The sequence below is a fragment of the Equus caballus genome, chromosome 15 (genome assembly GCF_041296265.1).
Source record: "Equus caballus isolate H_3958 breed thoroughbred chromosome 15, TB-T2T, whole genome shotgun sequence".
Classification (NCBI taxonomy): Eukaryota; Metazoa; Chordata; class Mammalia; order Perissodactyla; family Equidae; genus Equus; species Equus caballus.
The window spans coordinates 35435068-35449714 of NC_091698.1; positions in this window are offsets into that span (position 1 = coordinate 35435068).

Below are 14647 nucleotides of genomic sequence, written 5' to 3' on the forward strand. Positions count from 1 at the left end.
GATAACAAGAACTTTTCAATCTTTAAGAACAAGATTGTTCCTATCATCTTACCTACTTGTAATCTAATTTTGGGACAGGTGGTGGTGATGAGGGTGGAGACAAAGGGACGATTTGGTGGGGAGACTTATGCATGAAATAGCCAGTCTCCAAGTTCCAGATGGGAACACTAAGTAACAACACGAGGGGGCCTCTTATAACATCCCATCCTAGGGTCTGGGAGGTGAAGAGCAGACCAGATGGACGGGAGCAACTTTTTAGTCCCATCTCAATGTGCATTTGAGGAGGTGTCCCAGAATCACATAGATGTCCATATAAAGAGAATTGGGTACACAGCCAAGGGTCACATTCTTAGGTGATGTGCAATCCTCTCAGTTATCCTTGTCCTCAGCAACCATCTGTACTCATAAATTTCTCCCCTGCTAGTACTGCCACAAGGTTTGAAAATTCCACTTGATTCACTGCTCTGGGTTCTACTGAAGGCTATTAAAAATGCCACTGTTTCTGAAAGGATGCAGAACAGGAGAGAACTCAGAAGACAAATGCAGTTGGGGGATTACACTTGGAGTGCAAGAAAAAGAACCCATGTTACTCCATGTTAACCCAGTGCCTGTGTTAGCAAGAAATCTACTATTAATAAGGGCAAGAATGCCACCGCCATAAGGTCTCAGAATAATTAGAATAATTTCATTCCTTGATGTCTGGAAAATGGCAATGCGACCTGGTGTTCAGTCCATTGTTACCCTCAATTTTTGTTTCCTACCTGGTGCTCCTATCGAACCTGGCTCTCCTCCTTCTGCCAGCTTGCAGAATCCCACAGTATTTGCAGCCTCATTAGATGTTTGACCAATATCCACTCCCGCTTCTTACTTGCAAGAGTGGCCCTGATTTTTTGGGATGACCACGTACCCAGCTTTAGGTGAGCCCATTTCTCCATGTTCTGTCTAGGTCGTATGGCCTAGTTCTGATGTAAAGGAAGATGCTGTGGGAGGTTTTGGAAAAGTTTTGTTTTATTGTTAAAAAGAGCAGATGGAGCTGGTATCATTTTCCCTCTTGCTCTTGCCTTGAGTGTGGCCATGATACTTATAGAGTTCAGACAGCATTTCGTGGTCAGATGAACAATCTTCTTCTTCTTTTTTTTGTTTTGTTTTGTTTTTTTGGAGGAAGATTAGCCCTCAGCTAACTACTGCCAGTCCTCCTCTTTTTGCTGAGGAAGCCTGGCTCCGAGCCAACATCCATGCCCACCTTCCTCTAGTTTATACGTGGGGCGCCTACCACAGCATGGCTGCTAAGCAGCGCCATGTCCGCACCCGGGATCCGAACCAGCGAACCCCGGGCCGCGGAGAAGCGGAACGTGCGAACTTAACCGCTGCGCCACCGGGCCGGCCCCAGATGAACAATCTTCTTGCATTCATCTTTCAGCAAGGGGCAAGGGAAGACAGAATGACCACTTTGTTGAAGTCGAGTTGTTGTTTTTAAATGTTCCGTCCAGTGATGACCACGATTAATCAAGGTTTTGGGGGAGTGTGAAGATCTGGTGGGAAGTTCTCCTTTATTTAGAAAGGGAGTTTAGTGTCGAGGCAATAGAATTTGGATTCAGAACACTTGTGTTTGAGCTGTGACTCTAGGATTTACTAGCCGTGCTGGAGGCTTGGTTTCCTCATCTCTACAACACGAAAATAATGTTGCTGGGTGTCTAAATGAATTGTGGAGAAAAACAAGAGGGACAATTTTCATTAAAATAATTTGTCTATGGTAAGGCTTTACCTAGCCATTAATTGTTATGACAAAAAGAATTATTTTGCAGCTGTGGAAAACTGCAAAATGGAATAATAACAGCTAATACGTTCCGAGAGCTTACTTTGATAAGTTGCAATTCTTAGCCTGTTGACGCGTTATCTCCTGTAATCATCAGAACTACCCTGTGAGGTGGGTACTATTTAGGTTCCACTGTGGAGAGGAGGAAACTGAGGCATGGGTGTGAGGAAGGGGGTTAACCTTCTTAAAAAAGTCCCTGCTCTGCACAAGATCCAAATCATTTTTCATTTCCTCCCTGCACAGAACGCTCTCCCCAAATCTATTTTCTCACACTTCCTCTGATATCAGAAAGCATAATTTCTCTCTTCTTCATGTACAGTCTTCTTTTCACCAGGGCTCTGCATTCTTTCCCTTGGTATCTCTTTAAAACCCTCACTGTCCTGAATTCCCTCTTACTCTGTATTATCCCCACATTTCCGTATTTATAGGTTTAGTTTCTTACCCATTCGGAAATTCACAGGAGTCCATCAGAAACAGGGAAACTGCTTGATTTGCTTGTCTCTTTTATCTACCTCTTATTTGTGTTCATTCCTTTTCCTGTCAAACCATACTAAAAGCCGAGTCTATAACTAGACTCAACTAGCATTTCTCTTTAACTCCTGCAGTCTGGCTTCCAATCTCTGCTGCCCAAACACAGTATGGAAGCAAATCTCCCTGGCAGTCTCCCTGAACGTCCCTCTCTGTGAGACTAGCAACGTGTTTTATCTCCATCTCCTCCCCTCCCCTCCCTGTATCAGACTTCGGACGGTGCCCATCAGTCCCGCTGCAGTCACACAGTGCTGGGCTCTTTCTATCTCACCTGTCCTTTTTTGGTTTGATCCAATTGCCTTCCTTCCCACCCGAATAACCATTTATCTCATTCTGTTTTACTTTAGTTTGAGAAATTGTCACTGCTTGAAACCATATAATATATTCATTTCTCTTTTCTGTCTGACATCTGTTGGCTTCTTTCTTCAGCTTGTCTGTCTCTATGGCCATTGTTTGCTTCCAGAAGAGGCACACTGGTGGGACAGAACGAAAAATAAGCCAGCTGCTTCTAAGTTTCTATCTGGAAACGAAATATCACTTGGACTAAATTCTTTTGGACTTTGAAGAATCACTGGGGCCTTCTTTGCATGTTCTCCCCTCACTACTAGTTGTTCTGGGAGTGACAGAGAGAACACAGAGAGAGTGGCAGGAGAAATAGACAGACAAGATGGGAATTCATGAAGGTGCCAATAGTGAAGTCTCCTTTCTTACTGAGACTAAGTCAGGCCAAAGCAGGTGGAGGAAGATTTAAATTGTAAAAACGTTGAATTTTTGATATCAGTGTGGACTGGAGTCAGGAAGCTGTTGCAATAGTGCAGGTGGACCACGGGAGGTGAGCAATCAGGGTGAGGACTAGACTTTGGCTACAGAGGAAATAAGAGCTGGTTGATTCTGGATGTATTTAGAGGGCAGAACAAATGAAATTTATGGTTAGACTGGAGATGGGCTTTAAGGGAGAGAGAGGAATCAAGGATTACCCTCAGTTTGGGGCCTGAGCAACTTGGCAAATGTTGGTGTTATTTACTAACAGTGGGGAGAGGATTTGGGGTAAATCAAAGCTTGATTTTGGATGTGATGTGTGAAATGTCTTTGCACAGGCTAGGGGAGATAGAAGAAACTGTCTTTTCTGGCTGAAGGGGTTCCCATATTCTCTAAATTTAAATGCTTTCTCCTGGTGTGAATTTTCTGATGTATAAAAAGTGCTATAAAATGGATGAAATGAGTGCCAGAATGGGTTGGTTGGCAAGTCTTTCCATATCCATCACATGCATAGGATTTTTTCTGTTCTAATTTCCTAATCGAAGATGGCAAATGATTTCACATTGCCTGCCAACCTAAAAAAATAGTCCTTATTAACAATTTCATGTGCAATGAGTGGAAAAGAAATAAGTCAATATGATCTACTATGAAATATTTAATACAAGTACTTTTCCATCACCGATTCTGATCAATATTGATGACATCATTTTAAATTGTTTCTACTATGTAAAACTATTCTTTTGTTTTGAGAGCAAAGTTATTTCTGATGATACAATTTGTAGTAGAGAAACGACATCAAGAAAAACTAGTTATTGAAAAAATAATCAAATAAAAATTATATTCCTTACAAGTCATGAAAAGTATTAAGTTATAATGTTGGAATGTTCAGATAGCACAACCTGAAGATAATACAGCAAGTACCTGTGTTGACGTCACTCTGCAACTGATTGGTAGCACCCTGGGTTAGTTCAAAATTTGGTCTTTAACTGTATTTCAGCTCAGCTGAAATTCATGAATGCATATAAAAGTTATTTAGGTCTTTACTTTGTAAAACTTGAAAAAATAGAGAAACTTAAAGCTTTAAAATTAAATTCACCATTTAAAAATGGTTAATCCATGAAATTGACAAACATTTATTTATTTTTTTTGAGGAAGATTAGCCCTGAGCTAACTACTGCCAGTCCTCCTCTTTTTGCTGAGGAAGACTGGCCCTGAGCTAACATCCGTCCCCATCTTCCTCTACTTTTACATGTGGGACGCCTACCACAGTGTGGCGTGCCAAGCCGTGCCATGTCCGCACCTGGGATCCGAACCGGCGAACCCGGGGCCGCGGAAGCGGAACGTGCCAAATTAACTGCTGCGCCACTGGGCCGGCCCCTAACAAACATTTATTAAACACCCACTGTGTCAAACCCTGAGATAAACACTGAGTACACACAGGTGATGGGAGCCAACCAGGCCCAGACTTCGCCGAGAGTACATGATTGTTTTGGGTTCAAATAAAAAAGATATGAAGCAAATCTCTATGATATAATTCGAGCTGCTTACAAATTTTAATAAAGAATTTGTTTCATATGTTTTCAATATTGGGAAGTAATTTCTTGTATTCACTTATAATTTTCTGGGTGATCAACCTGTGATTTAAAGTGTCTTTTTGCAGAAAATAATGTACAATGAATTGATTTAAAGCATATAACACATGAGTATTTATCTCTGTTTTACAAAATACTAGTCTGTGCTCTACAAGTATTTCAATCATGTATATCATCCCTTTCCTCTTTTTAACTACTAAATTTTAAAATTCAACTTGACAGTCTGTATAATTAAAAAAAAAAAATCGAATGAAGTTCATTTTAGTTTCTGTTAACAGAATTTTAGGGTGACGATAAAATCACTTAAGAAGTCAGTATTAAACAAAATATTCACAACTCTCAAGCTCAATATCAAATCACAGCATCCAAACCAAATGGAAAGTTTTTGAGTTGGGTTTTAAAAGTCATTTGTGTTGAAACAGTAGAGCAGCACACTTGATAGATTAGAGAGTTACATAGAATAAGCTTTCCAAACAAATTCTCAACATTCAGCTGTCTATTGAGTCATTAGGATTACGTGCACACGTGTCACACAACATGCTTCAGATGTCGTTATAGTCATAGACTTCTCATCATCTGATTCATTATACCACCTTTCCATACTCTTCATAGAAAAACTAAGACATTGCTAACTTCATTACAATAAAACTCAAGAGGAAATTCAAATTAATAACAAGCCTATCCTTTTTTAATTCATCTCCTTCTAAAAATTTAATTGGAATGTCAGATCAGATTATTAAAGTAAAATATTAATTTAAAAGTCTCTCCTGTGATAACATTAGCAAATGAACCGTAATGTATATCTGTGTATCTATGTCTATTATCTGTAGATATAGACAAGGTATGCATACACTCGCCCTTCCTACTTGAATATATAAGATATGTGTGCTTCCACATTCCTTAAGTCCATATGTTTTTACCCCTTTCAGGATGAATCTCTGATGATGAATAGGAATTTTATCCCCTTCGCATGTTCAGGGAATTATCTGGTGTAGCATAAACTTTTCTCTGGCCTTCAAGCTGCTATAACCTGGGCCATCTGCTTTGGTTCGAATGTACAACCAGTTCCTTAGAACCCAGAGGGTGAATCACTGACCTTGTCTGAGGGTGAAGACTAAGCCACACCTTGTGCAGGTGAAGTGACATCTTAGCTCAGGAATAAGAATATCTCACTTGGAGTCAGGAGCCCTCATTTGGATCCAATTCTGTTACTACCTCAATATGTGAAACCCAAGCTTCCCCAGACTTTACTGACTTCCAGTGTAAAATTAGATCATATCAGTGGTAAAATTTCACTGTCTCCTCATCTGCGTAATAAAGGACCTCATAATCCTAAAATGCATCCCTCCCTCAAGGGGGTCTCATACACATTGAGCAACGGTCAACTCGTGCTCTTCCTCTAGTTAGCCCCTTTGGTTGCTCCATGGATGCAGGTGGGACCCCTTGAACTTACTGGAATGGCATTTTCCGCCTTCGTTACTTGTACTCCATAGCCAGTACGTCTTGTTTGTTACATGGAATTCTCTGAACTCAACAGGGTTTTCATATCAGCAGGAATCGCTCATTGCAGATGCTTATGCTTAACACTGGATCGTGTCTCTGGCACAGCTAAACCAAATGTAATGCCAAGCTCCATTTTCCTTTACAGTTGTGGTTGAGGCCTGTATGGCTGCACCAGCCAGGAGGATCACTCATCACTGAGTGCCTGGCACCAAATAACGAAGTAAGAGACATTCTGAAATCTCTCTCAGGGGTTTTCAAAGAGAAGCCACCTGTATAATTTTTGTGTGTGATCCCAGCTCACAACAATTGTGGCCAGACTCTCTGTGCTAGAATCTAGCAGCTTGACTCACACTTTAGATAAAAAGAGTAGTTAAAGGTGATGTCAGTATGAGTCTCTTATTATTATTTTAATTCTAAGTAAGCCTCAGGCCAAGACTGAAGTTCTAATTACATCTAGGCCAAGACAGAATGACTGAGTTCGCCTCAGCCTCAGACAGCTCTCTGCCTGGTCCTTGCCTAAAATGCAACCAATTCTGGACGATAAGACTCAGGTGTGGGTTGGTTTGTGCATAGTGAGGCAAATATGGTCTGCCCATGTTCTGAGTTGAGGTTTTAGAGTCCAAGACTCTAGACTTAGGCAATGTCATGAAGGTCTCCTTGGGCACACCTATCACCAACCCTGGCCACTTACCTTGGCTGGGATTTTCCTTAAAGACAGTGATTGTCAATCCAGGCTGCATATAACCATCATCTGAGGAGTTAAAAAACGCCTGGGGGGCTGGCTCCATGGCATAGTGGTTAAGTTTGATGCACTCCACTTCTGCAGCCCAGGTTCGTGGGTTTGGATCCTGGGCGCAGACCTACACTTGTCAGCCATGCTGTGGTGGTGACCCACATATAAAGAGGAGGAAGATTTGTGCATATGTTAGCTCAGGGCTAATCTTCCTCAAGCCAAAAAAAAAAAAAAAAAAAAAAGGGAAGATTGGCAACAGATGTTAGCTCAGGACTAATCTTCCTCAGAAGAAAAAAATAAAACATTCCTGGGTCCCAGCCTTAAATATTTGGATTCAATTAGTCTGGGGTGAGGCTCTACATCCATGTTTTTATCAAGTGCCCAAGTAATTCTAATGTAATGCAGGGTTGAAAAGTAGCCCAGAGAGATGTACTATGAATGCTGATCACACATTAGAATTACCTGGGATGCTTTAAACGTCACCTCACCTGCAGGAATTCTCATTTAAAATTGATGTTGAGTGTGGCCTTTTTGTTTCTTTTTTAATGCCTGTGCTATGCTTTATTTATTTAATTTTTTGGAAGGGGTGTCTTCAGTGGTTTATAAAAGTTCCCCATTGATTGCATTATTGCGTTGTATCGCCAGTGTTGGGAACAGCTGCCCTAGAGTTGACGAACTTGGAGGAGGTTATGTCTACGAGTGTCAGGGGCCCTCACAGTTGTCTAGTTTGAATACATTCTTCTCCTTTTTATAACCCCATCAAATGACTGCCTTGTTAGCTAGATCCAAAGACAGGAAGGTGCTCTGGGTGCTGACTGATGTCTTGTCTTGAGTGCTTGGCAGGCATTGCCCCCCAACAGATCTGATTGGGCTGTGTTTAAGGCATCTTAGGTGCCTCCACACCACGGCAGGGGTTTAACTTCTTGGGATCATGGATTCAGGAGGTAAGTCCTACCCACTTCCATGTTCAGGGTTACCCCTTGTGTCTGGAGTTCACTAAATCACATACTCGATAGCCAGCCAAATGTTTTTCAAAACTAGACTCACCGAATGCCAGGGGTCTTCTAACCTCTGAGCTAGACCAAGGACTTCAGTTGTTGGGAAAACCTGTTCTCAAGGAGTTTGCCGTCTATTTCTGGGGGAATTCAAATTCCTTGTGTACATTGAAGTAGGTGGGGAAAGGGTCAAATGAAATGTTTGCTTTACCAAAGAAAACATCAGCATATTTTAGGTATTCACATCAAGGCTACAGCACTGCCGGATCCTTAAGAATGGAAATGGTATTCCAGGGATGAGCCAATAAATGGTCCCTCCCAGAGAACCTTTTGAATGATGTAGCAGGCAGTCTCTCTAGTCCCAGAGACTTAGGGGAACTCTTTCTTGGAATGGTATGAAAAAACAAGCAAACAAACAAAAGTAGCATATAAATTCCAGGTTCTTCCCAAAACTAAAAGTAATATTAAGATTCCTAATGAAGAGTGTGGATATGGTCAAAGCTGCCCTCCTGTAGCTCCTAACTTGACCAAAAGACACTAGCTTGGGGGTGATGAATTATTATCCTCTGCCTCAAGTACTAGCATTCTCTCCACCCCGATCCCAAGAGATGGCTTACATTTCTCTGCAGAGCTTCGTCACTCTCTTTTTCGGACCAGACAACTGCTTATTCAAAAAATCCACTTCTCAGGCGGCACCTACGACTTACGCCAAGTTATTTCCTTCCACTTTGGATATATTGCCTTCTTAAGAGATGTCCCTGTCTAGAGACAGAAGATGATCTATGCAGAAGATCTGGGCCCCAGGGGGTTTACTAGAAATTTAGTGAAGTTTTCATCTACAATCAGAATCTCAGAAGTTTCAAGAAGACTTAACCATGCTCTGATACCACCAATATGCGTGTGCAATTCTGCATCAGAAACGATTCAGCCTGGAGGCCAATTGGGCCAGCCGGGATCTTTGTCCCGGCCCCACTTTCTGACACGTCTCACCACCCACCGTGAGCAAAGTGAAGGTGAATGGCAGCTGACTACGAAACATGGAACAAACCTTTGATACGCGTCCAGGCTGTCCCTCGGACTGCTCCTACAGCTGACTCTGTGATTAGCTTAGCTCCCAAGGTCCGGGAACGACAGAAATCCATCTGTGTCCTTTGTCAATCAAATATCAGTAGACGAACTTGCTACATGGCTGACTGTTACTTGGCTTGCCGACTAATGAAAACAGAAACCCCCACCGTTAAACTGATGATGTTACCAATCAAAAGTCTTAAAGTCCCAGAAAGGGAGTAGGAAAACTTTAGAGAAAGGATGGAAGTGGTGATGGGTTAGAGGTAGAGGGGCCCCAGAAAATACCTGGCAAACAGGGAGAAAGTTAATTCAAAAAACAGTGGTCATTTGGAGAAAATCACCTGCCTGTACTGACCTTTGTCCCATGAACCTTCACTCCTTGGGTTTCCTCATTCACAACAGACCAGCCCAGGAAATAGTAACATCATCTCTGTTTGTTTCTCTTCCCTCAATGACACTGACATTAAGCGCCTTGTTGATTTGCGGGCCAGCCTTAGATCTCCTTAGGTCTAAGGGCTCGAGATTCCCCTCGTATTCCATTAAGCTCTGAAGTATTTGATGCAGCAGAAATTTCCCATTACATCACCCCGTACCGCAGACGTCTCTTTCAGGCCTATTTCTGACCAAGATATTTTCCTTTTAAGGCCATTATCTCCCACCAATCTGTTAGCTCTTCTGTAGAATGAGATGCCTGTCCTTTCTGAACAGGAATTCTTTGTATGTGCTTACTTTATTTCCCTATTCAGAACCTGCTTTCTAATAACCTCTGCGCATTAAAGAATATTTGCATTTGCATCTGCATCTTCTCGTCCACACTTTTTTTTTTGTAAGATTTTATTTTCTTTCTTTTTCTCCCTAAAGCCCCCGGTACATAGTTGTATATTCTTTGTTGTGGGTCCTTCTAGTTGTGGCATGTGGGACGCTGCCTCAGCGTGGTTTGATGAGCAGTGCCATGTCCTCGCCTGGGATTAGAACCAACGAAACACTGGGTCGCCTGCAGCGGAGCACGCGAACTTAACCACTCGGCCACGGGGCCAGCCCCCCATCCAACCTTTTGTCTCCAAACATAGATAAGGTCAGACTCATGCCCACTAGTGAAGCAGTGGAGATCCTGCCAAACCACTCCCAAATTGCCTCAAACTGCCTGCCGCTGGAGTCAAGCATATTTTTCCCACCCTATTCTGCCAGTTCAAAACTTCAAGTCCATCAAAGACACGCTTTCCTATGGGATCTTCAAATGGCAGATATGCAGGCTTGCCTTCTTTTCCTGTCGTAAACTAACTCCCAGCCCAAATATTTTAGTGATGCATCTTGGTCCTTTGTTTTTCATAATAATAGATCTTGACAGACAATATGTCTGCTTTCTTCTCATCAAGGTTTCCATTTCACTTAGACTAGAATTTCCCAAGACTAAAATCCAAAATCTTAAAAATGATTTAGATTACATGAGATTTCCTGGAAACTCTGCTCTTTTCCGATATTAGCAACCTAATGTTAGTCTCTCCCTGCCTAGAAGCCTGCAAATAAGAAGTCTTCATCTTACTTGCATCTCTAGCACAAACGGCTGCAAAAACCTCTGATGAACAATTACAGTTAAGCCAAGGCTGCCCTGAGTTGTCTGTGACTTAGGAGACGGCATCTCAGCAGAATAGAAACACTGCCCCTCCTCCTTATTGGAGGCTGTCCTCGGGGCCCACAGGCCCTGCACCCTCATGACGCACACCTTCGCTTACATGGCCAGGTATGATGTGGAGTCGATGCAATAACGTGTGTCAGTGACTAAGCTTCTGTCACATCCAACTGAAAGTGACAATCCAGGACAAACAGTTGTACGCTCTTTTCCCTTTGACCAAAACGCAATCCATTTTGTAATGTTTGGTTCCTCTCTCCTGGTCATAGTTCTCTCGCTCATTGCCTATACTAAACCCAGCCTCTTCATATTTGATTCCAAAAGACCCAGAACCTCATGATTATCTTCACATTAACCACCCATGTGATTAAATCTCATGATGGCTCAAAGACATCCCACTTGGAAATTATGATCTCATCTTTCTGTCGATGGGTCTGGCCCCAGACTCTCAGGGAAAGATGGTCCCCAGATGAGGTAGTAAGTTTCCCTTTGCCTTCTTATATTCCTCTCAGGGGACCAAACTCTCTCCCGCTCCCCAATCTAGAGAGGTGGCTTTTCTTTCCATAAGTCTTTGCTTTGGCATTGTTGATTATGCACAATTGTGGAATCAATATGGATTTTCCCTTCTAGAAAAGAACAATCTCAAATGGTCCTTATTTTGCCTTTTACACTTCTACCGAAACTGCTGTGATGTCTACTGTTCAGCAGAAGCCTTTGATGAGGTTACATGTCACCTCTGGTTGATGCTTTGACTATTGTTGCATCAAAACCAGAAGCCATTTGCCCTTGCCAGGACATGCCTTTGTTTCTCTAATAATTCTCTCTGGTACTTCCTGCTCTCACATAATCCTCATCTTCAGAGATGTCATTTCTACCAGCCCTGCCATGAAGGGCCAAGTTCTTCATATTGGATCTGTAATATCATGGCAAGAAGACACTGCTCCAGGAAAATAATTGTGTTGGCACCTCCCTGTCAAGGAGGAATGGTCTCCCCTAACGACCACTGTTGAAGCCAGCTGTGCATACCAGTGAGCAATCACTCTGGTGGTTATTTCTGCATCATTTTCTCCTTGCTACAGTGTCACCTATTATTGAAGGTGAAGGAGATTTGAAAAAAAATAGCGATTACAGAGTGAAGAGGGTTTGCTTCTCCAAACAGGTAAAACATTCAGGCACTGGGTCTGTATCAAGTTGGCTAGGGCTGCTCTAACAAAGTACCATAAACTGGGTGACTTACAAAACAGAAATTTATTTTCGTACGGTTCTAGAGGTTAGAAATCTGAAATCAAGGTGGCGGCAGGGTTGGTTCCTTCCGAGGGCGGTGAGGGAAGGATCTGTTCCTGGTCTCTCTCCTTGGCTCGTAGATGGCCATCTTCCCTACATGTCTCTTCATATCATTTTCCTCTATGCATGTCTCTGCGTCCAAATTTTCCCTTTTTGTAAGGACTTCAGTAATATTGGCTTAGGGCCCACCCTAAAGACCTCACTTCACGTTGTTTATCTCTGCAAAGACCCTCTCTCCAAATAAGGTCACACTCTGAGCTACTGGTGATTAGGACTTCAACATATGAATTTTGTAGGGGACAAAATTCAACCTTTAACAGCGTCTGTCTCTCCAAGTGTCCCGCAGTTCACACTGTAGATAATCATAAATATATGTACATCTCTGAACCCTGATCATAGACAGGAATAAAGTGGTTTTTTCCCTCCCCTCAGAAGTTTTACCAGCATTTAAAAAAATTATTGGATTTAATTTATCTAGCTTGGCTTGATCTCCCCACAGTGAAGCCCACGTGTTGGATATATCCAAGTATTAACTCCAGTTTCGGAAACAGATGAATAATACACTTCCTAACTCTGAGAATTTACAGAAGCAGCAAGAAGGACGTGATTAAGTGTCACAACGCATAGCAAAACTACTCAAGGAGGTAACATCTCAGAAAAAATAAGTATGTGCTAAGAAAAACATTTTGAAAGAAGAGGGTTTGAGCTTTGGAAAATAGGTAAGATGCAAATAGCTGTGGAAGGAATTGACGGGGGAGAGAATTTTGGACAAAAAGCTTTGTTATAAATCCTCTTAGAATTTCTGGAGACTGGATCATAGAGGAGATGTGTGTGGATGCAGTAAACTTCTCCTTTAGTATTTGCGAGAAGAGTGGTATGTGAGATGGGGTCAGATTTCAAAGACTCCCATATTTATCCCAGAGGTTACTGAGCACAATTGAGTGGTTTTGAGGAGGGGAGTGATATGACTGGGAAAATATTTGAGGAATAAATGATTGAGTGGAGTGGAGACTACTATCCAGTGAGGGGAGGTAGAGATGGCTTCTGGGGGGGCGTCCTTCTAATTCCTTCTCAGCCTATAACCATCAAGCATATTTCCTAAGCCATAATAATGTTAGCACAGAAAATTGATATAATGTAAATTGTAAAGATCTGTATTGCGCAGGTGGGGAGATGCGTGTATGTGTTTAGGAAGAGAGACAATGATGTGAAAGAGAGCTAACACAGGAAATCAATAGCTAATGATGAAAAGGAAACCCCCAAAATTTATAAAATAATCACATTACTTAGTAAAATGGAAGAAAATATCAAAATACTCAACTGAATATTTTGCACTGAAAGTAATTGCCTATCAGGAGCAGGCAATGGTGGGAGCAGGGCAGGGGGGCAGTAGAGGCAAGTCAAAGGGCTCAAGGGTTAAAACAAAAAAACACAAATTCACCGCACTATTTGACTCTCTAAATTATGTCTATAAGTAACTTTGACAAAATTAAAGATTAAATTCAGAAAAGAAGTAATAATGAAAATAGTGAGTTATTTTCATCCAGCAGATTGGAAAACTTTTAAAATATTGACAATTTTTCTAAAGGACAATTTGACAACACATATTAAAAATTTAAGTTATCTGTGCTTGTGCTCAGAATCTCTAGTTCTAGAAAATGACCCTAAAGAGTAAAGAACGACTTGTGTTCAAATGTATGGTCAAAACTGTCCTATGATGGGGCTGGCCTGGTGGCTTAGTGGTTAAGTTCACATGATCTGCTTGGTTGGCCTGGGGTTCATGGGTTTGGATCCCAGGCATGCCAACCTACCACTTGTCAAGCCATGCTGTGGTGGCATCTCACATATGAAATAGAGGAAGACTGGCACAGATGTTAGCTCAGGGCCAATCTTCCTCACTCCCCAAAAACCAAAAAAACTCTGTTACATGATAAGCATCTATATCAGCTGCCATTTATGAGCATTTACAAATACCTGGCACTTATGGACAGCATCTGATTTAATCCCAATGACAATACAATTACTTAGATATTATAGACCCCTCTTTACATACAAGAAAATAGGTCTCTCTCATTCTTGCTTGCCTTTTTCTCTGCTATTCTTCCTCTTTTTGTCCCTCCCTCTTCCCTTGTTTTTCTCTCCTCCTCCTCCTCCACTTTCTATTTGGTAGGAACACTGGGTTGGGGGTTAGGACCACCCATCTAGTAGGAAATCTTCCATTCATTTAACATATGTGATTGGATTCAACTCAGGGAATGTGAAGGCAGAGGAGAGCTCCCTTTTGTTCACAGAATATTTCTGTAATATAGCTTAAAATAATTTTTTTTTTTTTAAAGAAAACCTTGTATTTTGTCCTCCTGTTTTTCTCAATTGGTGAGAACTTGAGGTGGTCAGTGGATGGTCTGCCAGACCCAAACCTTCAAAAGTCCGTGTCAGAGAAAACCTTAGTAATTAATAAAGCCATGGACTAAAAGAAATCTGAGTACAGCAAGAAAACATGCCAGGTTGGAAAGATCAAGGTGAACCTGTAACTTTATAAGGAAATAGATATTCCAGCTAAAAAAAGTGGCCCAATGGCAATAATAATTTCAACAGCTGCAATTTTGCTCATGCCTAACTCTCCTGTGTGCTTCTAGTGCCAGATTTTCATCTGTTTTGCTTTCATCCATTAAAAGAACTAGATCTTCTCAAAGAGTAGCTGATTCGCATGTCTTGAGAAGGGAAATTCAGAAGGAGTCT